A 24,430-nucleotide genomic window follows, 5' to 3' on the forward strand; every position below is an offset into this window, starting at 1 on the left:
GGCTGAACTTCAAAGAGCGACAAGTTTTGGATATATGAAGAGGACGCAGTGTCAGAAATTAGATGGGGTGTGCAGGGGGAAGGAGGCGTATCACGGGACCCACGTGCCCAATGCTTGCGTTTCACAGGGAGGATCTACACACTGATACAAATCGAATCTTTAAAATACAATTAACTGGGTTTTTCGTCTTCAAAACCTTTCAAAACTCTACACTACTCATGAAAATCACATTGAAAAGTAAACTAGCAATGATCCCCTGAATAACTTGGCACTTGCATGGACACAGAAGTCTACATTTTCTGCCTGTTACTCACCTGTAATAAGATTTTGGGTTAACTTTTCTGCAAATCCACCTACATGGATCTTTTTATCACACTACTAATTTCTGCTCAATTTAAATCTCCAAATAGATGGTATGTGTGCAGTAGGAAGGGGCTCATTCTTCATATGCTAATATTATTATAACTGCTTAAAGGACATTGGCCTTCATTTGACAGCATGTAAAAAAGAGCTTACTTCCTGAAAAGAAAAAAAAAAAAAACACATGAATTTATGAAGACTGGAAACTACAAAAAAAAAATTTATGAACATAAATTAGTAAAAGTCAGTTTAGAAAAGGATGGTGGGAGGGTGCCTGGGTGGCTCAGTTAAGCGTCCAACTTCAGCTCAGGTCATGATCTTGCAGTTTTTGAGTTCAAGCCCCCCATCAGGCTCTGTGCTGACAGCTCAGAGCCTTGAGCCTGCTTCCGATTCTGTGTGTCCTTCTCTCTCTGCCCCTCCCCTGCCTCACACTCTGTCCCTCTCTCTCTCTCAAAAACAAGTATTTTTTTTTAATTTAAAAAAAAAAGAAGAGGAGGAAAGAGATAGTGAGAAACAGGTGGAGAGCAGTTGATGCTTCTCAAACGTGCACCATTTTTCCCAGCAGAAGCTGCACACGAACACGTGACTCCTCTGTGACCTAGACCAGGTGGTGCAGGGGTCTGGGTATAATCTCAGGTGTTTTGAGAGGGGGGCATTAGAACAAAGCTCTCACAAAATGGATCTTCTACTCACTGATCATGATTAAAGCAACCGTCAAGGTCAAACACACTGCTCAGGGCTTGAGAGCTACCAGCCTGCCCCCTCTTTCCCTGAAGCTTACCACTACCTCAGCTTGTTGCCAGCCCCCCCCCCACCCCGTGCTGCCCCCATCTCTTCTTCCCACATAAATCCATGCCCCTTACAGGCAGCTTCTCTAACCCAATGTGGGGGGGTGGGGAGGGGGAAAGATGGAAAAGGGGAGAGTGAAGGCAATGAATTTTAGGGGAAAACTAATTAGCAACCTCTGCCTTCTGTCCTGAGACATTAAATACCCCAGAGCTTATCATTAAATGCACAATTCGTAACAGAAAAAAAACTGGTGAAATGTGAGTAAGCTGTTACAGTTCCTGGTATTTAATTTCAATTTTCTTTTCCTACCACCAACCAAAAATGTCCCATAAATGTAATATCTTGGTTTAGAATCTTTTTCTTAGAGCAAAAGTCATAAGAGATGACAAGTTTTCTATATAACGTCATTTTCGCTGCCCAAGGTTACACTGCAAATTTTTAAACGCTGCACACACAAAATTCTGCTAGGGTTTAACCCTACAAAGGAGTCAGCAATGTCTTAAAGTAACAGCTATGCTCTAGACCAGGGACTGGCTAACCATGGCCCGTGGGCCAAATTTTTGTAAAAAACAGGCCTTCTGCCGGTTTTTGTAAATAAAGTTTAAATGGAACACAGCCACGCTCCTCTGTTTACTAAGTGTCTGTGGCTACAATGGCAGAACCGAATAGTTGTGACAGAGACCATATGGCCCACAAAGCATAAAATATTTACTATCTGGGCCTTTCAGAAGAAGGTTGCCAGCCCCTGCTCCAAATTTATAATAGTACTGACTGTATACACAGAATAACCTCAGTGGACAAGCTTCTCGAGGATTCATGAAGAAAAACATATCCCCAAAATACCACCCTGGCTTTTGACTACTTATTCATTTATTTATATGGATGCTAAATACAAAAACAATTTGAAATTTTCGCAATGCATATCCACCGAACTTGAACCAGATGTCAGACACAGTCATTCCACAAGAACACCATGAAGCATTCCTCTCAGATTGCTATGTTGTAGTCTACTGAAAACCATTTGCAGACTACGAGTAGAAAATGATGGAAAATGTCCATGTGTCTCTCCGAGAGTCTGGGCATTCACAACACTCAGCTCGGCCTTGACTCAGAAAAACGTGTCACTGTCCGAGGGGAGAGTGGAAACTGCCTTTCGGAGGCCTTTACTTCCCAAAATGCCAGGCCCTTAGGGCTCTGAGAACTGGGATGGTTCCCAATCCACTCCACCCACAAACACGAACTGTGTGAATACGGGAAGCCCTTCTCCAAAACCACCCAAAGAAAGGACCCATCTCTGGGCCCATCGCCTCCCTCAAACATAAGGGGTCCTTGCCCAGGTCTTCATGCCAACTGAGGCTAAGACCTCTATTCTTCGGAGCCTCCTTTGGCCTCTACCCCAATCTATGTTATGATAATTTTGTCTTTGTAGCCCAAGACTCGTCATGCAGATCACTCTGGGCTCTATCTCTCCCTAATGTCTCCCACTCTGGGCCGGAAGCATAAGCTCCCTCCTTCTAAGACAGTCCTCTTTGCCTAATCACCTCCGCCCTCACCCGGATGTACAGATCCATCCCAGCTGGATCACGAGGGACCCAAAGCCATACAGAATCCTTCTTCACTTGAAATTATCAAGGCCTGGGTTCAAACTGCAGCCCAGCTAGTTAGCAAATGGGTAGCATGGAGCACACTACCCAACCTCTCAGGGCCTCCAATTTCTCATCTGTACCACAGAGATAATACTTCCTACTTTTCAGGGTTATTGTGAGCGTAATAACAGGCACGTGATAAAGACAGTTGCTGTTAGAATTAACTATCTTACTAATTACTACTAACATTACTACTCATCAAGGACTTACTGTTTATCTGACAATGTGACAGCAACTCTACTCATTTCAATTCACTAACTCCTGGTGTAGGTAATATTTATCCCCAGTTTACAAACATGAAAACAGACACAGAGAGGCAAACTTGCTTAAGATAACAATACATGTACTGCATGGTGGGGGTCAGGACCCAATCCTAGTCATTGGAGTAGCTGAATCTCATTAGTCATGAATTCTGTATTTGTGAATTTGCCTACTTGTTAAAATTACCGGCGAGGGGCGGGGGCGGGGGGGGGGGGGGGTTGGGTGGCTCAGTCAGTTAAGTGTCTGATTTCAGCTCAGGTCATGATCTTACAGTTCGGAGGTTCAAACCCCACATCAGGCTCTCTGCTGTCAGCTTGAATGCACTTTGGATCCTCTGTCCCCCTCCCTTTCTGCCCCTCCCCAGCTTGTGCTCTCTCTCCCTCTCTCGCTCTGAAAAATAAACAAACATTAAAAGAAAAAAAAAAAAAGGTGAGGGGGGGAATGGAAGCTACACACTAAAAATATACGCCGTTACTCGCTGTTCCTTCCTACTTCCAGAATTATAAGCAGTTTTGTTAATCTCGGAAACCCCTATATTCAGAAAACATTTCCCAAAATGAATTACGAATTAATCAAATTTAAAGCTGCCTTCAATCTGGCATTCTCAATACTGTCAAATTTCCTTTCCTCTCACTGCAAAGCCAACCTCCTCTCTGCTCTCAACTCTAGCTCTAGCAATTAGGACAGAATGCAGACAGTCCTACCACCACAAAGATGTATTGTGTTTCGTCCCAGAAAACAAAGATTTCCCTGGAATTCACTCCCCCAAATCCAATAAAATACAACAAAGCAAATACCCTATAACAACATTAAATTATTACCCAAATCACCAGAGCCCTACAGAAAAGGCACCCAAATTTTGAAGAGTTTTTGTCATTTCGTTCCTAAAATTCTCATGCAAAAAATCATTTTATGCCAAGTTAAGCACAATTTGACTTCTCTTCTCCTCATGTAAAGGACTACTCTTGAAGACATGGTCTTCATTTAAAACAAATTCTAAAATATATTGTCCTATATGTACACTCTGCTGTATGTATACTTCAATTAAATGGGGGCGCCTGGGTGGCTCAGTCAGTTGAGTCTCTGTTCAGGTTCAGGTCATGACATCATGGTTCATGAGTTTGAGCCCCATGTCAGGCTCCACACTGACAGTGCAAAGCCTGCTTGGGATTCTCTCTCTCCCTCTCTCTCTGCCCTCCTCCACTCATGTTCCCTCCCTCTCTCTCAAAATAAACAAATACACTTAAAAAAAAAAAAAAAGCCAAGTACATAACCCTAGGTTAAATTGAGATAAGCCAATTTTTCAATTATGAAATGGTTATAAATAATCTGCTGAAATGAAAGCTTTGCAGTCAAAATATTAAAGCTTTGATAGTCTTTCTACATTGTAACACATTAATGTGAATTTTCAAAAATAACAGATAACAAAAGTCAAATTGTGAGTTTCATTAATAGCCCAGTTGATACGCATGAGATGAAAAATAATTGAAGAAAGCTGTTTGAAATTACATATATCTCAAAATTACAGTCCAGTAGTTGTTACCTAAAAGTAACCTTAAATATTTCAGGACAGCAAATTAAAAATACTAGAACTACAAATCAGACCAAACTAAAAATTCATCTAGAGGTTGAAAGTGAGCATAAGTTACATGGAAAGCTTGCAGGATCTCCCATCAGTTGTTGGAAGCCCCATCTTCTGTGCGCACACACATCAATTAAATAAAATAGTGATGGAATAATAAATTACAATAATTTTTAAAATTCATAAATATTCCCTCTTATAACGAGTAGCTTTGTAGATCATAAAGAGAATATCTCCTGTTAATTGAAAATGTTAAAACTTAACAAGTTGAGGGCAATACTTATCAATTTTTAAGTAACTCCACAACTCTTTTTAAAAAAAATTTTTTTTAGTGTTTATTTTTGAGAGAGAGAGAGAGAGAGAGCGAGCGAGCGAGAGCACAGGGGTGGGCAGAGAGAAAGGGAGACACAGAATCTGAAGCAGGCTCCAGGCTCCCAGCTTGTCAGCACAGAGCCCAACGCGGGGCTTGAACTCACAAACCCTGAGATAAAAACCTGAGCCGAAGTCGGATGCTTAACTGATTGGGCTACCCAGGCACCCCTCCACAACTCATTTTTAAAATACTTATAGCTCTGACTAAATTCGTGTCGTTTAAGTCACGTTAACCTCGGCAGCTGCACGGGACACTAAGAGGTGAATTTGGAGAATACAAAAGGGAATTCAATTCAAATACCATCTGTTCTGCTACGAGTTTCTGTAACACAGATGACCTCATGTTTGATTGGTAAGTGGGAATGACATCATTACAGCATGGAAGCGTCGCCGATTCATTTGTGAGTTTCCAAAGCAAAGAAGGGGAGGGAATGGAATTACGTGAAATCTCAGGCAAGGAAAAAAAAACAAACCCTCACCTAACTTGCCTTAGCAACAAGTTGCAGTTTAAGCAAGCTGCGAACGGGAGCCTGCACCCGGGCCTCACTCCCCAGAGGGGTGCGGCCACAGCCAGGCCAAGGTCTCACTCAGCTGGGCTGTGGCATTGGTTCCTGTCAACGCTCCCTGTGAGGGCGGCGCCACTGGCTCCGAACTCGACTTGTGTTTGCATCGTCAGACACCCACTATCCATGCACCAATTCAAGCATTGCTAGAATTTCCACTTTGCTATTTTTGTATACTTTTAGTCCTTGCGTCCAAATTTCCCCATTTGATAAGGATACCAGTCATAATTGGATTAGGGGCCTACCTGACTCCCTTTCACCTTGCATCTGTGATGAACCTATTTCCAAATGGGAAGACACCATTTTTTTTTTAATGTTTCTTTTTTTTATTTTTGAGAGAGAGAGAGAGAGAGAGAGAGAGAGAGAGAGAGAGAGCGCGCGCGCACAAGCAGGGAAGGGGCAGATGGAGGAAGACACAGAATCCGAAGCAGGCTCCAGGCTCTGAGCTGTCAGCACAAAGCCCGACGCGGGGCTCAAACTCACAAACCGCGAGATCACGACCTGAGCTGAAGTCGGACGCTTACCTGACTGAGCCACCCAGGTGCCCCAAAATTGGAAGCGACCTTTTGAGGTACAGCAGGGACTGAGGACTTTAATATTATGAATTTTGGAGGGTCAAAATGCAACCCATAACAACCTGTATCCAATTCACAAACTGGAAAAATACTAAAAACCATCAGTATTTTCAGCCTCTGGTAACAGCAGATGAGGTAAGTCGATCTGCTGAAAACAGTAAAAGCTGCGAGAATATGACAAGCATGTTCCTAAAAGCACCAAATAGCTAACAAGGTAGGGAGGATGTACTGAACCCTAATTCAAGTCAGTACTTGACCCAGAGAGAACCAAGAAGTCCGGCTGCATCTTGCCCTTCAGTTATTTGCTAAAAGGTTGCCCTTTTAGGACTTGGGGGATGAGGGCTGGAATCTGTTAACTGCCAAGGATGGGGTCCTGGTGAACAGTATCTCAGTTTGGGCCGGCCCTCAAAAGGCAGCAGGCTGGGAGTAAGAATTCTGAGCAGCCCAGGTTTGTATTAGCTGGATGGCCAAGAAAATCTCAAGCCTTGACTCTGGACTACTAGTGACAACTTTCAAATACAAATGTCTAGTGCCCTTGAACTATGGGGTAAACCACTGGCCAAGCTCCAGGTGGTCACTTGTGGGCTACAGACAGGTGAGATACAAATAGCACTGCAAAGGTTATGAACACAGAACTGAGACACTGAAACCACAACCCACAGAAAGCCGTTTGGAACACACACCCTGAATCCAACCAGGTCAACGCCTGCTAAAACAAATACATCAACATTCACCATAGGATTTAAACAAGACGCAGAGCCTCATAGCGTAACATTCAAAATGTTCAGGATGTAATCCAAAATTAGTCAGCATACAAAGAACAAGGAATTGCCACTCACATGGGGGAAAAGATAGACCATGCAAACACTAATGATAAGAAAGCTGGAGTGGCTCCATTAATATTGGACAAAGTGGACTTCAGAACAAAGAAAACCATGGGGGATAAAGAAAGACATTCCATAAGGAAAAGATGGTTAATTTGCCAACAAGGCAGAACAGTCCTAAATGTGTATGCATCTGACACCAGAGCTTCAAGACACATCGAGTAAAACCTGACAGAAGTGAAAAGAAAAACAGAAAAATCCAAAATTACAGCTGGAGACTTCAGCACTTCTCCCAGTAATCGACAGAACTGACAGACAGAAGGTCAGCAAGGACACAAGAGGACTGAGCACCCTCCACTAACTGTATCGAGCAGACATTCATCGAGCACTCCACACAACCACAGCAGTGTCACCTTCTTTTCAACACACATGGAACATTCATTAAAAAAATCTTAACAAATGTAAAAGAATTGAAATTGTAGAATTAGGTTCTCTGATCATAACAGAATTAAACTACAAAGCAATACAAAAGGTAACAGGAAAACCTCCAAACACATGAATAGTAAACACCACACTTATAAATAATTCATGGGTGAAAGGGAACATCTTAAGGGAGGGGATAAAAAAATATTTAGAACGGAAAGAAAAAATTTTAATTAATGCATCAAAATCTGTGGAATCCAGCTGAAGCAGTACTTAAAAGGAAATTTAGAAATTATTTCTCGGGGCGCCTGGGTGGCTCAGTCGGTTGAGCGTCCAACTTTGGCTCAGGTCATGATCTTGCAGTTTGTGAGTTCGAGCCCCGCATCGGGCTCTGTGCTGACAGATCAGAGCCTGGCGCCTGCTTCGGATTCTGTGTCTCCCTCTCTCTGCCTCTTCCCCGTTCATGCTCTGTCTCTCTCTGTCTCTCAAAAATGAATAAACATGAAAAAAAATTTTTAATTATCTCTCTATTTTTCTAATGTAAAGGGCACAGTGGAGTCATAGGTGAAAATTAAAATTTAGTTACTTTCTGGGGCTTGATATCCCATACTGTAAAAGTGGGCAGAGGACCCACCAGTAGGTAATCACATTAAGATTAAGAAATCAGGGGTGCCTGGTGGCTCAATCGGTTAAGTGACCGGCTCTTGATCTCATTCAGGGAATGATCTCACAGTTTTTGAGTTCTTTGAGTTTGAGCCCTGCATCGGGTTCTGCGATGACAGCACGGAGCCTGCTTGGGGTTCAGTTCTCTCTCCCTCTCTGCCCCTACTCCACTTGTGCTCTCTCTCAAAATAAACAAATAAACTTTAAAAAAAAAACTTTAAAAAATAAAAAAAATCAATACCTACTAACTCTAATTTAAACTGCATTTTTACAATTTCTCAAAAGTCATTAAGAAGAACAGTAACAGAATATTGAAAGTATCTTTTGTTGAGTACATCAATGTCCAAAGAGTATCCCAACCAATTTGGCTTAATATTTCCAACACACACCATTTAAAAGGCTATGTTTCCAATCAAACTAAATAAAATACAGTAAAAGTAATAGAAAAAGATGGCACAGGAATTCTGAAAAAAAAAAAATCTCCATTAGCTAGCTTCTTGTGATAAAACATAAAAAAATTCACATCTTTAAATAACCAGAGGTCATGATCATTACCCATAAAATGATACATATGAAATTTTTATTAGAAAAGTTGCAAATGGGGGCACCTGGGTGGCCCAGTCGGTTAAGTGGTTAAGTGTCCAACTCTTGATTTTGGCTCAGGTCATGATCTCATGGTTTGTGAATTCAAGCCCCACATCAGACTCCGTGCTGACAACATGCAGCCTGTTTAGGATTCTCTCTCTCTCTCTCTCTCTCTCTCTCTCTCTCTCTGCCCCTTCCCTGCATGCGTGCAGGAGCTCGCTCTCAAAATAAATAAAACATTAAAAAAATAAAATATAACAGATAATTGCCTTATTTTTAGTAAAGAAATGGAGGTTGGGAAAGGGAAACTATATTTTAATTCCAAAAGAATACCTTATGGACATTACAAAAAGCAGTTACATTAGGAGGACATCTATGAACATGCTAACCAAAGAAAGAGGCAGAGAGATCATAAAACACAGTATGCCAGGTGGTCTTACAATGTAAAGGGAATAATTCTTAGAACTCTGACATTTTATGACAGGGCCTATAACACAGAACACTCCACTTCCTTGTTTTCATCACTAACTGATGCATATTTCTGTCCCATGTCACCACACATCAGCCCCCTATTCACAAATACTCTGCCTGGAGCTATATGGAACAAAGGACAGCAACAGAAAATGACACAGTGCACCTAGAAAGTGCACTGAACAGGGGCGCCTGGGTGGCTCAGTCGGTTAAGCATCTGACTTCAGCTCAGGTCATGATCTCACGGTTCCTGGGTTCGAGCCCATGTCGGGCTCTGTGCTGACAGCTGGGAGCCTGGAACCTGCTTCGGATTCTGTGTCTCCCTTTCCCTCTCTCTGCCCCTCCCCCGCCGGCACCCTGTCTCTCTCTCCCAAAAATAAATAAACATTAAAAAAATTAAAAAAAAAAAGTGTACTGAATACTAATAAGCTTTGTGACTGATTAAAATTGGACAGATTCATGTCTGTACCATATCTGGTCAAGAGAAACTGCAGATAAACTTAACTGCATAATACAGTTTTCCATCCAGCCATGTATTAGGGATTTTCAACCCTTTGAACATCTTCCCTGTCCATTAAGATTATAAGGTCCTTTGAGCAGTTTACTCTACCCCATTCCTTTAAAATAACATTTAAGGAGCGCCTGGGTGGCTCAGTTGGTTAAGCATCCGACTTCGGCTCAGGTCACGATCTCACAGTTCGTGGGCTAGAACTCTACGGCTCTATGCTGACAGCTCAGAGCCTAGAGCCTGCTTCAGATTCTGTGTCCCCCTGTCTCTTTGCCCTCCCCCACTCAGGCTCTTTCTCTTTCTCTCTCTCTCTCAAAAATAATTAAATATTACAAAAAATTAAAATAACATTTAAGAATTGCTTTGGCCAAGCCCTGTGCCACTGGAGAAATAGAGGTGATTGAGTCTCCGCCTCTCATCTTTGGCAGCAGCAAAGACATGTATAATGTGAAAAAGGTTGTGCAGACCCTGCTGTAGGAAGATGAAAGAGGGGCCAGCCCCTGCCAAGCAGGAGACACAGAGAGAGGTCATTCTACATGTACGAGGACATGTTGGAGAGGCTGATACATTCAGGGACAAGGGTGTGCTTCTATGGGATGTTGGTTTAGGAGGCAGAGAAAGGGCTGGGCCATACTAGAAAAGGTCTCACCAGCAACTGCTCAAGAATTTGGACTTTACCCTGTGGGCAATGAGGAGCCAAACAGGATCAGACCGGCTTTTTTAGGAAGCTATAAACTCTGGTACTGGAGTAGAAAATGAGAGGGAATGGATGCGAAGAGGCAGGAAGCGGGAAGACTGACCCAACTGGAGGCTGTTTAAATAGTCTAGGGAGATCTTATTTCGATTTCCTCCCCCTGCAGCAACTAGTACACAGTAACCTTATGCATAGTAAAACAAACAAACAAACAAACAAAAACAATGTTGGACTGAACTAACTCAAGAAGGAAAATACCTAAGTTGCTTACAACGTGCTTTTGTGTTTCCTGAGACAATTCCTTCCTCAAGACGGGGTGGGGGGAGGGGAGGAAGAAGCCACAACATCATATACACTCATAACCAATGCCTTTCACACCATCCTAATATACAGCTAAGATCCTTAAGAATCTGGGTTCTCACAGATTTTCCTTGTCTTCATTTTATCACATTTTCACTCATCTCAAAACATTAGTGGAAAGAGTTTTGAAAAAACCTGCTAAGCAAATACCCTGGCCAGAGCATGCCACATACACATTTCAAATAATGAAACCAAGTAAGGGGGTCAATGTATAGGTAGTGCCAGTTTGGGATATGCACTGATTTATCCATCAAGATATAAATCTTCAATGGATACTCCCAATAACTGTTCCAGAAGCTGAATGTAATCAATCGTAAAGATGTGGTAGACGATTTAAAATAAGATAGCATCTACCCAATGCAATCCCTATCAAAATTCCATCTGGTTTTGGTGGGGGTTTTTTTGCATAAATTGACAAGCTGATCCTAAAATTTGCATGGAAATTCAATGGACCCAGAAGCCAAAACAATCTTGAAGAAAAAAAAAAAAGAACAAAGTTGGAGATTCACACTTACCAATTTCAAAACTCACAACCAAGCTATGATAAGCAAGCTGATGTGGGACTGATGTAAGGCTGAACATACATAGGTCAATGGAAGAGAACTGGAAGTCCACAAATAAATCCTTACATTTATGTCACCTGGTTGTGGACAAGAGTGCCAACATAAGTTAACGAGAGAATAGTCTTTTCGACAGATGGTGCTGAGACAACTGGATATCCACGTGCAAAAAGAATGAAGCTGGAGCCTTACCTCACACTGTACATAATAATTAATTCAAAGTAGATAATCCAAAGTTAATGTAAGAGTTAAAACTATAAAACTCTCTTGGGGTGCCTGGGTGGCTTAGTAGGTTGAGCATCAGACTCTTGATTTTGGCTCAGGTCATGATCTCATGGTTCATGGGATAGAGCCCTGTGTTGGGTGGGCTCTGTGCTGACAGCTCAGAGCCTACTGGCTCTTGCTTGCTCTCTGCCCCTCCCCCACTTGGCACATGCTCGCGCACTCTCTCACAATAAACATGAAAAAAAACTCTATAAAACTCTTACAAAAAGAGAATAGGACTGAATCTTTACAATCTTGGGTTTGGCAATGGTTGCTTATTAGATATGATGCCAAAAGTGTAAGTGACAAAAGAAGTAATACATGAATTGTACTTGATCAAAATTAAAAAGTTTTGTCTTTCAGAAGACACTATCAAGTAAAAAGACAATCCACAGAATACTTCAAAACTATTGGAAAATGTCTGATAAGGGACTTGTATATGGAATATATTTAAAAAGCCTCTCTTATCTATGTAGATATAAATAGATGTTAAGAGGGATGCTTGGGGAGCTCAGTTAAGCATCCAACTCTTGATTTTGGCTCAAATCATGATCTCACGGCTTTGTGAGTTTGAGCCCTACATCAGGCTCTGTGCTGGCAGAGTGGAGCCTGCTTGGGATTCTCTCTCTCTCTCTCTCTCTCTCTCTCTCTCTCTCTCTCCCCCTTCCCCACTCATGCTGTCTCTCTCAATATAAATAAACTAAAAAAAAAATAAAAATAAAAAATAGATGTAAAGATATCTATTTATAGATAAAGGGGATTAAGAGGTATGAACTTCCAGCTATAAATAAGTCACAGACATGAAAAGCACAGGAGAGAATATAGTCAATAATATTGTAATAATGCTGTTTGGTGACAGATGGGGACTTTACTTATTGTGGTGAGCACTGAATAACATACAGAATTATTGACTCAATATGCTGTACACTGGAAGCTAATATAACATTCATTACTTCAATAAAAATGTTTTTAAAACTCCTAAAAATCAGTAATAAAAAGACAACCAATTTCAAAATGGGCAAAGGATTTGAAGACTTTTCTCAAAAGAAAACATACAAATGGTAAGTACATGAAAAGATGCTCAACATCAGTAGCCATTAGAGAAATATAGATCAAAACCACAGACACTAACTACTTCACACCCATTAGGATAGCTAAAATAAAAATGACAATACCAAGTACTGGTGAAAATGTGGAGAAATCAGAACACTTAAGCTTTACTGGTGGGACTGTAAAACGTTTCAGCCACTTGGGAAAATAGTTTGGCAGGTCATCAAAATGCTGAACACAGAGTAGCATATGACCCAGCAATTTCCCCACTTAGGTATATTCCCAAGAGACCTGAAAACATGTAGGTCTACATAAAAACGTGTGCATGAATTTTTATCACCAGCATTACTTACAATAGCCCAAAAGTGAAACAAATCAAATGCCCATCAAGTGATGAATGAACTAAGAAAATACGGCATACCCACACAGTGGAATATTACTCTGTTATTCAACAATAAAAAGGAATGGGTGATCTTGAAAACTTCCCTAAAGTGAAAGAAAAAATGACATATTGTATGACTCCATCGTTATGAAACGTCCAAAACAGACAATGCCCGTACAGACAGAAAGCGGATTAGTGATTACAGGGGCTGGGGAGAGGGGATATGGGGAGTGACTGCCGGTGGGTACAGAGTTCTTTTTAGGCCATGAAAATGCTCGTGCTCACTTCCGCAGCACATATACTAAAACTGGAATGATACACAGAAGATTAGCATGGCCCCTGCACAAGGATGACACACACACCTGTGAAGGTTTCTACATTGTTTTCTTGCCATTTGCAATGACATGGATGGAACTAGAGAGTATAATGCTAAGTAAGTGAAATAAGTCAGTCAGAGAGAGACAAATACCATAGGATTTCACTCATACGTGGAATTTAAGAAACAAAACAAACAAGCAAAGGGGGGAGAAAAGAGAGAGACAAACCAAGAAAGACCCTTAACTATTTATTGAGTACTGATGGCTACCAGAGGAGAGGCGGGTGGGGACGAGTGAAATAGGGGATCGGCATTAAGGAGTGAGCACCAGGTGATTAAAATTAAAACTTAAAGGTTGGGGGGCCCTGGGTGGCTCAGTCGGTTGAGTGTCTAACTCTTGATTATGGCCCAGGTCATGACCCCAGTATCATGGGAACGGGCCCACAATCAGGATCGTGTTGAACAAGGAGACTGCTTAAGATTCTTTCTCTCCCACTGCCCTCTCCCCTACTTGCAAACTCTCTCCTTCCGTCTGTAAAGAGAAAGAAAAGAAAAGGAAAGGAAAGGAAAGAAAAGAAAAAAAAACTTCCAAAAATTGGTCTAAAACAAGACATGGTGATGGTTACACACCACTGTGAATATAATAAAAGCCCCTGAATTGTATACTTTTAAAGGCACATGAATTATATCTCAATAAAGCTGTTACACATGTATATATTTTGAAGACAGTACCCACCTGTGGTTTATCAACTAGATCGGCATCTGCATCAATGGCTTATTTTTTGTTCTATTACCAATAAGCTTAAAAATTATTTAGAAAAATACTAAACCAGAAAATCATCACAAAGGTGGGATGGACAGCATAGAGATAGGACTCTCTGAAGATTTTTAACCTTAAATACCACCAGCATGTTACTCTCTTTCTAAACATATGCAATTAAGATCTATCTTAAAATTGTCGGGTTAATCTCTTCGGCGTGAACAGTCTGTTTTTACGAAGTCCAGAGCTATTCAGGCATGTGGGTTAACTAACACCAAAGGGGGAAAAGTACATGGTGAAAACGTGGGCTGTAACAACTGAACCAGAATGGTTTCCGAGGGACTGAAACAAACGATGCTTGAAACTAAACGAGTCTGTGCCTTGTATTTTTAACAATCAGTCCTGGGTCATTATTAACAACTAAGTTTATAAATACTTGTGAAAATTAATGAAGGGAAGTCCCACGAAAGTGGATTCAGGATGCCAGAAGAGGAGGCTAGAGGGACACCACTCAATGTCAATTACAGACCGTTAACAGAAGAATCCTTGACAGGAAAGAATTGTGGATTCCAGGCCCCGATACTGAAATGTGCATTGCATCTCCTACAAGAAATGGACCATCCCAGCAACTCGGCCCATGAGAAATCGTCACCCTGAACTCCTGCCTTTCTCCACTGGACTTCCTCTCAACTTCCTCCTTCTTCTCCATAAAATAACCTTCTTGTCCTTTGTTGGACTGGCCTATGGCTTTATTGTAGCTTGTCTGTCCTGAAATGCAATTCTCTGTTATTACCAAATAAACCTATTTTTGCTGGTAAAACAATTGTTTTATTTTTAAGGTTAACGTACTCAAACGTTCACTTAAAATACACCGAGGTTAACAAGCCAGATAGCAGGAAATCTGTGAATTTGGTGCCGGAAAGATGTTGCACTTCATCTAGTAAGAAAGAGAGCAACCAGCACCTCAATTTAAAAATGCAGTGACAGGGCACCTGGGTGGTTCAGTCAGTTAAGCCTCGGACTCTTGATTTTGGCTCAGGTCATGATCTCACGGATCATGAGTTTGAGCCCCAAGTGGGGCTTTGTGCTGACAGCGTAGAGCCTGGTTGGGATTCTCCCTCTCTCTCTGCCCCTCCTCTGCTCACGCTCTCTTGGAGAGAGAAAATAAAAAAGAAAAATTAAATAAAACTAAATAAATAAAAATACAGTTCCAAATTCTGAGCCAAACATTATAGAAATATATATATATATGTGTATATATATATATATATATATATATATATATATATCTCCAGCCTTCTTGAGGAATGCATGAAAAGAAGCACATTTATCTGAATAAGTTTTAGATCTTTATTAGAAGACAATTATTAGCTCCCACTAATAGTTTATAAGTTAATACGGGACACATTCTATCAATGATCAAACAGACCAAACTCAAAGATTAGACAAGGAAGACTGCACGATGTGGACTGAAGGAGAGAGGAAATGTAGATAGACTCTGTGAAGCAACAAGAATATTCAGAATCAAAGACAGACACAAGATGATACTCATCAAATTTCAAATCCAAATCCAAGAAACTATGGCTAGAGATAAATCTGGCAGGCCAAAGAAATCTTTACTTAGTAAAGTGATTTTAAGTTTATTTATTTATTTTGAGAGCACAAAGTTCAAGCAGAGGAGAGGCAGAGAGAGAGAGAGAGAGAGAGAGAGAGAGAGAATCCCAAGCTGGCTCCACACTGCCAACACAGAGCCAGATGCGGGGCTTGAACTCACAAATCATGAGATCAAGGGGCGCCTGGGTGGCGCAGTCGGTTAAGCGTCCGACTTCAGCCAGGTCACGATCTCGCGGTCCGTGAGTTCGAGCCCCGCGTCAGGCTCCGGGCTGATGGCTCGGAGCCTGGAGCCTGTTTCCGATTCTGTGTCTCCCTCTCTCTCTGCCCCTCCCCCATTCATGCTCTGTCTCTCTCTGTCCCAAAAATAAATAAACGTTGAAAAAAAAAAAAAAAAATCATGAGATCATGACCCGAGCTGAAGTCGGATGCTTAATGAACTGAGCCACCCAGGCACCCCAGTAAAGTGATTGTGAGACTAAAAAAATAATTATGGGGCACCTGGGTGGCTCAGTTGGTTAAGCGTCCAACTTCAGCTTGGGTCATGATCTCACGGTTTGTGAGTTTGAGCCCTGAGTTCAGCTCTGTGCTGACAGCTCAGAGCTTGGAGCCTGCTTCAGATTCTGTGTCTCCCTCCCTCTCTGCCTCTCCCCGGCTCACACTCTGTCTCTCTCTCTCAAAATTAAACATTAAAAAAAAATTTTTTTTAAGCAATTAGATGAAGAGGTAACCAAATTTTAACTGCACTCTAATTTTTCTGCCATTTATTTTCATGTTAGAACTCAGTTCAATCTTCTGAAAAGTTACCAAAGAACCTGATTCTTGACGAGCAATGCTACTATTACGTCCTAAAGAAATTGGGGGCGGGGGAAGGGGCAGTCATGGTAAGAATGTTCCAGCAATGTTAACATGCCATTTCCACTAACTTAAATAGTGGGATACTATGTTCCTGGCTCATACTTGTGTAGAGGTTTAAACAGGCAAATAAATACACTACAGGAGGGGCGCCTGGGTGGCTCAGTGGGCTGGGCATCTGACTTTGGCTCAGGTCATGATCTCGAGGTTTGTGAGTTCAAGCCCCGCATCAGGCTCTGTGCTGACAGCTCAGAGCCTGGATCCTGCTTCAGATTCTGTGTCTCCCTCTCTATCTGCCCCTCCCCCACTCACACTCTGTCTCTCTCTCAAAAATAAATAATATTTAATATTTAAAAAAATTTTAAATACACTACAGGAGACATGCACAATTAAATTTCAAGCTGAAACGCAATAGATATATTTATTGTATGACGTGCAATTTTTGCATTAGAAGTGTGAACTCCACATCTGAAGATCCAAACATTTTAATTTTACATCAAAGGAGGAAAATAATATATACAAAAATATACAGTAACTTCGTTTTTCTTAGTTTGCATTCCCATGTCTAGACAAGCTTAAAAGACTATTTTAGTATGATACTGGAGAGGGTGGGGAAATAAAAATACATATATTATGGTGTGGATTTGAAATAAAAAAGATAAGGAACCATAAGTTGGCTCCTTTTATAGGAGCACACTAGGATTATGAATTTTGATCCCATTTAAATCTATACTCTGCACAAAATACAGGCAAAATATGATTTTCTATAAACAGAAACTTGAAATTTTTATATCCTATTCTAAAATGTCACTAACATTTTAATGGAGTCATCTCAATATTTTTCTGTTCTTTAGGGGCACCTTGGTGACTCAGTCTGTTCAGCGTCCGACTTCAGCTCAGGTCACGATCTCACAGTTGGTGGGTTCGAGCCCCATGTCAGGCTCTGTGCTGACAGCTCAGGGCCTGGAGCCTGCTTCGGATTCTGTGTCTCCCTCTCTCTCTGGCCTTCCCCCACTCATACTGTCTCTCTCTGTCTCTCAAAAGAATGAATAAATGTTAAAAAAAATAATAAAAATAAAAATAAATAATATTTTTCTGTTATTTGTACATAGTACTAACATCCCATACATTTGTCTCTTAGGAGTTCTGAAAGAGAATTTATCTCCTGTAGCCAAATCAATATTATAACAAAGGCATGCTGTATATGGCGGTGGTGGGGGGTGGGGTGGGGATAAATTTCTGGATTCAGTGATTAAAGAAAACAAGGACTAGGGAGTAAACGGTCTGGTAGAAATTCACTGAGAGCAGAGCCTATGTGCTGGTCTGATGTGCAGGTGCGATACTTACAAACAAAAGTGGGCAGGGGGCAGTGATGGAAAAATTGAAACTACAGATGGCAGCTATCTTCTAGCAGAATCTACACAAACCTGGAAGTTCTCACAGCAGAGTCACAGCATTCTGCAAAATTAAGCAAACACTGAGAAGTGTATTTGTATTATCTGGAGTTACCAAAGGAACTAAAGATGGAAACTCAGGGGCGTGGACAAAGGAAGGAAAAGGTATTGTCAATTTTTCAACCTAATCTCTTCGGTACTACTTTACCATTTTATTTATTACCAAATGCAGGTATTCAATTTTTAAGACCAAAAAATTTAATTAAGGATGAAAGAAAATGACATTGTTCGATCTCCTTATACACACAGTAGATCTGTTTCTAATCTGAAAAACATTCGAAAACAGTGTTCATTCGATCCCATGACAATAGAATATAATAACAATGATAGTAAGAAATGTTGATACAGGCACAGAACAAAATCTGTAGGCTCATTTTTTTTTAATTAAAAAAAATTTTTTTTAACATTTATTTATTGCTGAGAGACAGAGAGACAGAACACAAGCAGGGGAGGGGCAGAGAGAGAGGGAGACACAGAACCGGAAGCATTCTCCAGCTCTGAGCTGTCAGCACAGAGCCTGATGCAGGGCTTGAACCCACAAACCGTGAGATCATGACTTGAACTGAAGTCGTATGCTTAACGGACTGAGCCACCCTGGGCGCCCCTGTAGGCTCACATTTCAAACTCCTATACCAAATTATCTTATGGGTTAATGGGGCGGGAGCAGGGGGTAGGGGAACAGCAAGTAACTTTCACTTTCTATACCAAGTAATACTGTAACTTTAAAATTGAATATACCCTGGGGTGCCTGGGTGGCTCAGTTGGTTAAGCATCCGACTTCAACTCGGGACATGATCTCATAGTTCATGAGTTTGAGCCCTGTGTCGGGCTCCGTGCTGACAGCTCAGAGCCTGGAGCGTGTTTCGGATTCTGTGTCTCCCTCTCTCTCTGCCCCTTCCCTGCTCATGCTCTGTCTCTCTCTCTTTAAAATAAACATTAAAAAAATAAAAATATTCTATAAAATTGAATATATATTACTTTTGTCAGGGATCCTAAAGATAAAGAATATAAACTAAAACACGTACGCCTAGAAAAGTAACTGAGAAACAAAATCAGAGTAAAAGATTAATAGCAGTATTTCTGAGAGAAAGAAAGAATGGGCAAGTTATTTTTTCCCTTCATGTTTTTCTGGGTTTTGCCCCAAATATCATACAAACCAGCTATATTCCTTTATAGTGGAGAACTTGTATTTTTTACAAACGATTTTTAAGAATATCCTCAGATGAGAATCTTCTAGTATAGGCATGTTGACCCACCACTTCCTTAAAAGTATCCAGCTTTATGGAATATCAACATATAAATATTTCATCAATTCTAAGGCCTACATATTAACATCTCTGAAATCAAGATGCATCTTACAATCAGCCAGTGACAGTTGGGATACAGTTGTCATTGCCTGGATGCGTGTGGCGATCAAAAGTACCAGCACTAGGGGCGCCTGAGTGGCTCAGTGGGTTGAACGTCCCACTCTTTTTTTTTTTAATTTTTTAAAATGTTTATCTATTTTTGAAGAAAAGAGTGACAGGATGTGAGTGGGGGAGGAGCAGAGAGCAAGGGAGACACAGAATCCAAAGCAGGCTCCAGGCTCTGAACTGTCAGCACAGAGCCCGATGCAGGGCTCGAACCCACAAACTGTGAGATCATGACCTGAGCCGAAGTCAGACGCTTAACTGACTGAGCCTCCCAGGGGCCCCAAGCATCCCACTCTTGATTTCAGCTCAGGTCATGATCTCCTGGTTCGTGGAATCAAGCCCAGTGATGGGCTCCTTGCTGGGTGTGGAGCCGGCTTGGGGTTCTCTCTCTCCCTCTCTCTCTGCCCCTCCCTCGCTCATACATGTGCTAAATAAATATTTTAAAAAATTAAAACATTAAAAAAAAAAAAAGCACCAGTAGTAAAACTTAGACAACAAGGTAAACACAGAACTATCATATGACCCAGCAATTACACTCCTGGGTATATACCCAAAGGAATTGTTAGCGGGGGCTCAAATACATACTTGTACACCCATGTTCACTGGAGCGTTATTCACAATAGCCAGAAGGTGGAAAGAGCCCAGGTATCTATCAACTGATTAACGGATTAACGAATTACAGCATACCCGTGCAATGAAGTGGTATTCAGTCATACCATGGAAGGAAACTCTGACACACAGACATGAATGAACCTTGAACATTATGCTAAGTTGAAAGAAGCCAGACACAAAAAGACAAAATACTATATGATTCCACTATTTTTTTAAGTCCATTTATTTTGAGAGCGCATGAGTGCACATATGCACGAGCAGGGAAGGGACAGAGAGAGAGGGAGAGAGAATTGCAGGCAGGATCTGCACCGTCAGCACGGAGCCCAATGTGGGGCTCGATCCCAAGAACTACGAAATCACGACCTGAGCCGAAACCAAGAGACAGACGCTTAACCGACTGAGCCGCGCAGGTGCCCCTGTATGATCCCACTTTTACGAAATATCTACACCAGGCAAATGCATTGAGGAAGTAAATGAGAGGTTACCACGAAGCTGAGAAAAGTGGAGATGAGCAGTTATGACTTCATGGTCACAGAGCTTCTGTTTGGGATGATTAAAAAAAAAAAAGTTTGTAAATACACAGTGGTGACATTATGAATGTAGTTAATGCCACTGAATTGTATACTTAAAAATGGTTAAAATGGTAAACTGTTTGATATTTTTACCACAATTTGTAAAAATTACTAATGTAACACACCAAAACCCACTGGATGGGTAAACTGTATGAAATGTGAGTTGTATCTCAATAAAGGGGAGCTAAGAATAGCCCATCCTTCTGAAAAAGTGTCAGTGTCAACACTATGGCACAGCACGTGCAAATATACAAATATCGGTGATTCTGTGCCAAACGGTTGAGGAGAGATGGACACTGAATATGAAGATACCTTAGGAATTCTTTCATCTCTCCTGCTTTTTCTTTTTAATTATAACGCACAAGAACACTACACGATAAAAATCTATATTTCAATGAGCTACCTGTTCAAGACTGTAAAATAAAAATGTCAGATCATAAGAAAGCCACGTCACTGTTTGACTCTCAGCATTTTGCTCATCGAGGGGCACCTGTAACGGCGCGTCTCGCAATCAGTGTGCACACGCCACTCACAGCGCCATGTACATATGGGCCCGCGTGCACACACACATGGGCCCTTTCCCTAAGCAACCTGTGAAATCAAACATACATTTGCATTCCCAAACAGTAATTTCTGAAAATAAAAAAGCACCAGGAAGACTATGTGAAATGAATACCATTTGGCCAAATTCCGTGTTGGCTGTTGCAAGCACTCAAAGAAGGCACTGGCTTCACATGGAGGTATGACACAGCAGAAATCTAACACAGATATAATGTCTATTACTCATTTGGAGCCATGACTCAGAGTATTTTAAAAATACATATGGAAACCAGAGTCTTTTCATAACTAGACTACAAACGAGAAACTCGTGCCAAGACGTGACAAACACAAATCTTAAAAAGCTTCACAGATTTGAATCTCCCATTTAAAACACAAACTATTTTATCAATGCTTTGATGTAATCCTGAAATTGCAGGAGCCACAGAGTTTAAAAGCCCAGGAACATTTTTCTGGTTTTGATGATGCTAATCACCTGTCCAATCAATGGTCAATGATCACTGCAGGACATATACAAGTTCAGGGAAACCCACGTATTGATGGAGGTGATAATCGGGGTCTCTTGTTGCATATAAAAAGCAATTTGCAGTGGATACACCTGGACGCAACTTTTCAGCTGGAAGAAAAGTACTGCAAAACTTTCCATTTTTACAATAACTTAATCATTTGGGTCACTATAGAAGTGACGGATGCTCATCAGAAATCAGAGTAAACAATAAAAGCGCACCATAATCTCACCACCTGGCTCTAACTTCCATTCCTGTTGTCACGTGGAGCCTTTCCGTGTAGGTCGGAGAGCGAGCGATGAAGTGCCCAAGGGCCCAGCTGTGGGCCGGACTTACAGATTCAAGTCCGACCTCTTCTACTCACTGGCTGAGTGACCATGGGCCAACTAGGCAACAGTTCTGTGCCTGTCTGTCAAGTAGGAATAACAGAAGCTCCTTCATCAAGTTTTTAAATATAACGATCCCACACATACAGTTTTGCTACCTGCTTTTTCGCTTAATAAAAAAAAGCGTGAACCAGTTTCCATGTCATTAAATACCCTTTATGTTTAAGGGCCACAAAGCATTCCATTACACAGTTGTTCCACAGTGTACTCTGACCCTCAGAGCCAGGCATTTAACCATTCCCAGTATGTCTGCTATTCCAACAGGCCTTTACACGAGACCAGGAACGGCTGGGAGGTAGACGTCCTAAATCTCAGGGACAGAGACCCTATGCATACACAGACCAGGCCATTAGCCTAGGAGATGGCCTTTGTGCCTCCCGGCCACCTGAGCCACCTTAGGCTTCTCACCTTTGGTGCCCAGCCTCCTGGCCATTCGTGAGTCCCCAACAGTCTTGCAATAAATTCTCTTATGCTTAAATTAGCCAAAGTCCGTTTCTGTTACTTGTCACCAAAGCACTTTCCTGATACACACGATAACATTCTCTCCCATAATACTCCATTACACACACACAAATAATGATGCCACCAACCAACCTCTCCAAGTCAGCTGTGTCCCAGGAAGGAGTAGGTAAAACCAGACAGCTCTAGTGCAAAGCACCGAAGTTCTCTGAAAGATAGACATTTTTATCCCAGTGAAAATTCTGCTCTGAGAGTCTTCATGCACTTATAGGCCTGGGATGCTACAATTAATTACACAGAGTATATAATCTATAAAAAGACCAATCCAATCTTTCTCAGAGGAAAAAAAAAATCAAATTGCAAATACTACTATTACTACTAATAACTAGTAATATTTACATACTGTTGTAAATAGCTTACCTGCTAGACATTTAATCGTGGCAATAAATTTGTAAGCACTATTGTTATCCCCATGTTATACACAAGGAAAGTGAGGCATCAGAGAGACTGAGTAACTTGCCCGAGGTCACACAGCTATTCAGGATTTGAACCCAGGCAATCCAGCTTCAAAACCTATGTTTTCAACCACCATATATACTGCTTCTTGATTTTTGTCTCATAACGACAGATTTTTAAATTATGATCACATATTACATCTTCATTATTATGTGTCAGAGTTCGATGTAAATGGCAAAGGGAGATTTCCCACATAGATGAACTCCAGTAAGTACTTCATCTTCTACCGTGGCTTCTCCTGCTAAGACTATGTATGATCCCAGTACCTAAAACAATCTATGGGGCGTCTGGGTGGCTCAGTCGGTTAAGCGTCCGACTTCAGCTCAGGTCATGATCTCACGGTTCGTGGGTTCAAGCCCTGCATCAGGCTCTGTGCTGACAGCTCGGAGCCTGAAGCCTGCTTCAGATTCTGTGTCTCCCTCTCTCTCCGCCCCTCCCCCAATCGCATTCTGTCTCCCTCTCTCTCAAAAATAAATTAAAAAACATTAAAAAAATAAAAATAAACAAAACAACCTATCATTCCCCTTCCTCCCCGAACAAATGCCAAGTGCTGTTCCGTTTCTAAGCCTTCCCTCAAGCGGTTTCCATTATTTAAAACACCCTCCGAACCCAACACCCACCTGCCTATTCCCATCCAGGAACGAAATGGCAATCTCAAATGCCACAATCCCCACACACCTCCCTCAAGCCTATCCAGATGGAATGAATCCGCCTGCCCCCATAGTCCTGTGATTCTGTTTACCTCCAGTAGAGCATGCATTACAATCTGCTAGTTTTTTCTCCCCATCCATCCCTTCCCAATGTAAGGTTCTAGAAAGCAGAGACTACATCTGATAAATTCTCTTCTTTTACTTGGTACCCTCCACCGTACAGAAAAAAGTTATCGCAAGAAGTAGTTGCTCCATTAATGATGACTGAGCTTAAGGGAAGCAGGCTGTGGAAATCTATCGAGAGAGACGATCCCAAAGAAGCAAAAAGGAAAATATCAAAGAACTAGAAAAATTTAGCTTATCATTAAGCTACTCTAAATCCCTGTAAATAGAAATCTCAACACCTATCATTAAGAGACACTATCATTTGTGGAATTTTAACATGTATCTCAATAGGTCCTTTTATGGTCTGAATGTGCACACTGTGGGAAACGAACAAGGAAATTTTCTGGAAAACTATTTAAAACATTTGGTAAATACTGGGAACACAAGGTCATATGAACCACAAAGAAAAAGTCGAAACTCTGGCCACCACCATAGTAAGCAGTGAGGGTTATAACTGCAGGCAAACCAGACAGGTGGTCTGCTCTCACTTTAAGAAACCCATTGCCGGGGTGCCAGGGTGGCTCAGTCGGTTGAGCATCTGACTCTTGATTGTGGCTCAGGTCATGGGATCGAGCCCCACATTGGGCTCTGCGCTGACAGCATGGACTGCTTGGGCCTCTCTCTCTCCCTCTTTCACTCTGTCCCACTCTCTCTCTGCCCCTACCC

At 41.5% G+C, this 24,430-nt stretch overlaps 1 protein-coding gene and 1 non-coding gene across 5 annotated transcripts in view; one reads left to right on the top strand and one right to left on the bottom strand.

Moving 5' to 3' along the window:
- Nucleotides 1-24,430, bottom strand: part of SMURF1 (SMAD specific E3 ubiquitin protein ligase 1) — a 110,347-nt gene that overhangs the window by 55,963 nt on the left and 29,954 nt on the right. The window lies entirely within an intron of this gene.
- Nucleotides 13,210-13,316, top strand: LOC124519432 (U6 spliceosomal RNA). The gene has a single exon (XR_006964111.1). It is a non-coding gene; the product is annotated as a U6 spliceosomal RNA (small nuclear RNA).

This window comes from Lynx rufus, unplaced genomic scaffold (assembly GCF_022079265.1).
Source record: "Lynx rufus isolate CCGP_SWC_20201006 ecotype Redwood Valley unplaced genomic scaffold, mLynRuf1.p SCAF_27, whole genome shotgun sequence".
Classification (NCBI taxonomy): Eukaryota; Metazoa; Chordata; class Mammalia; order Carnivora; family Felidae; genus Lynx; species Lynx rufus.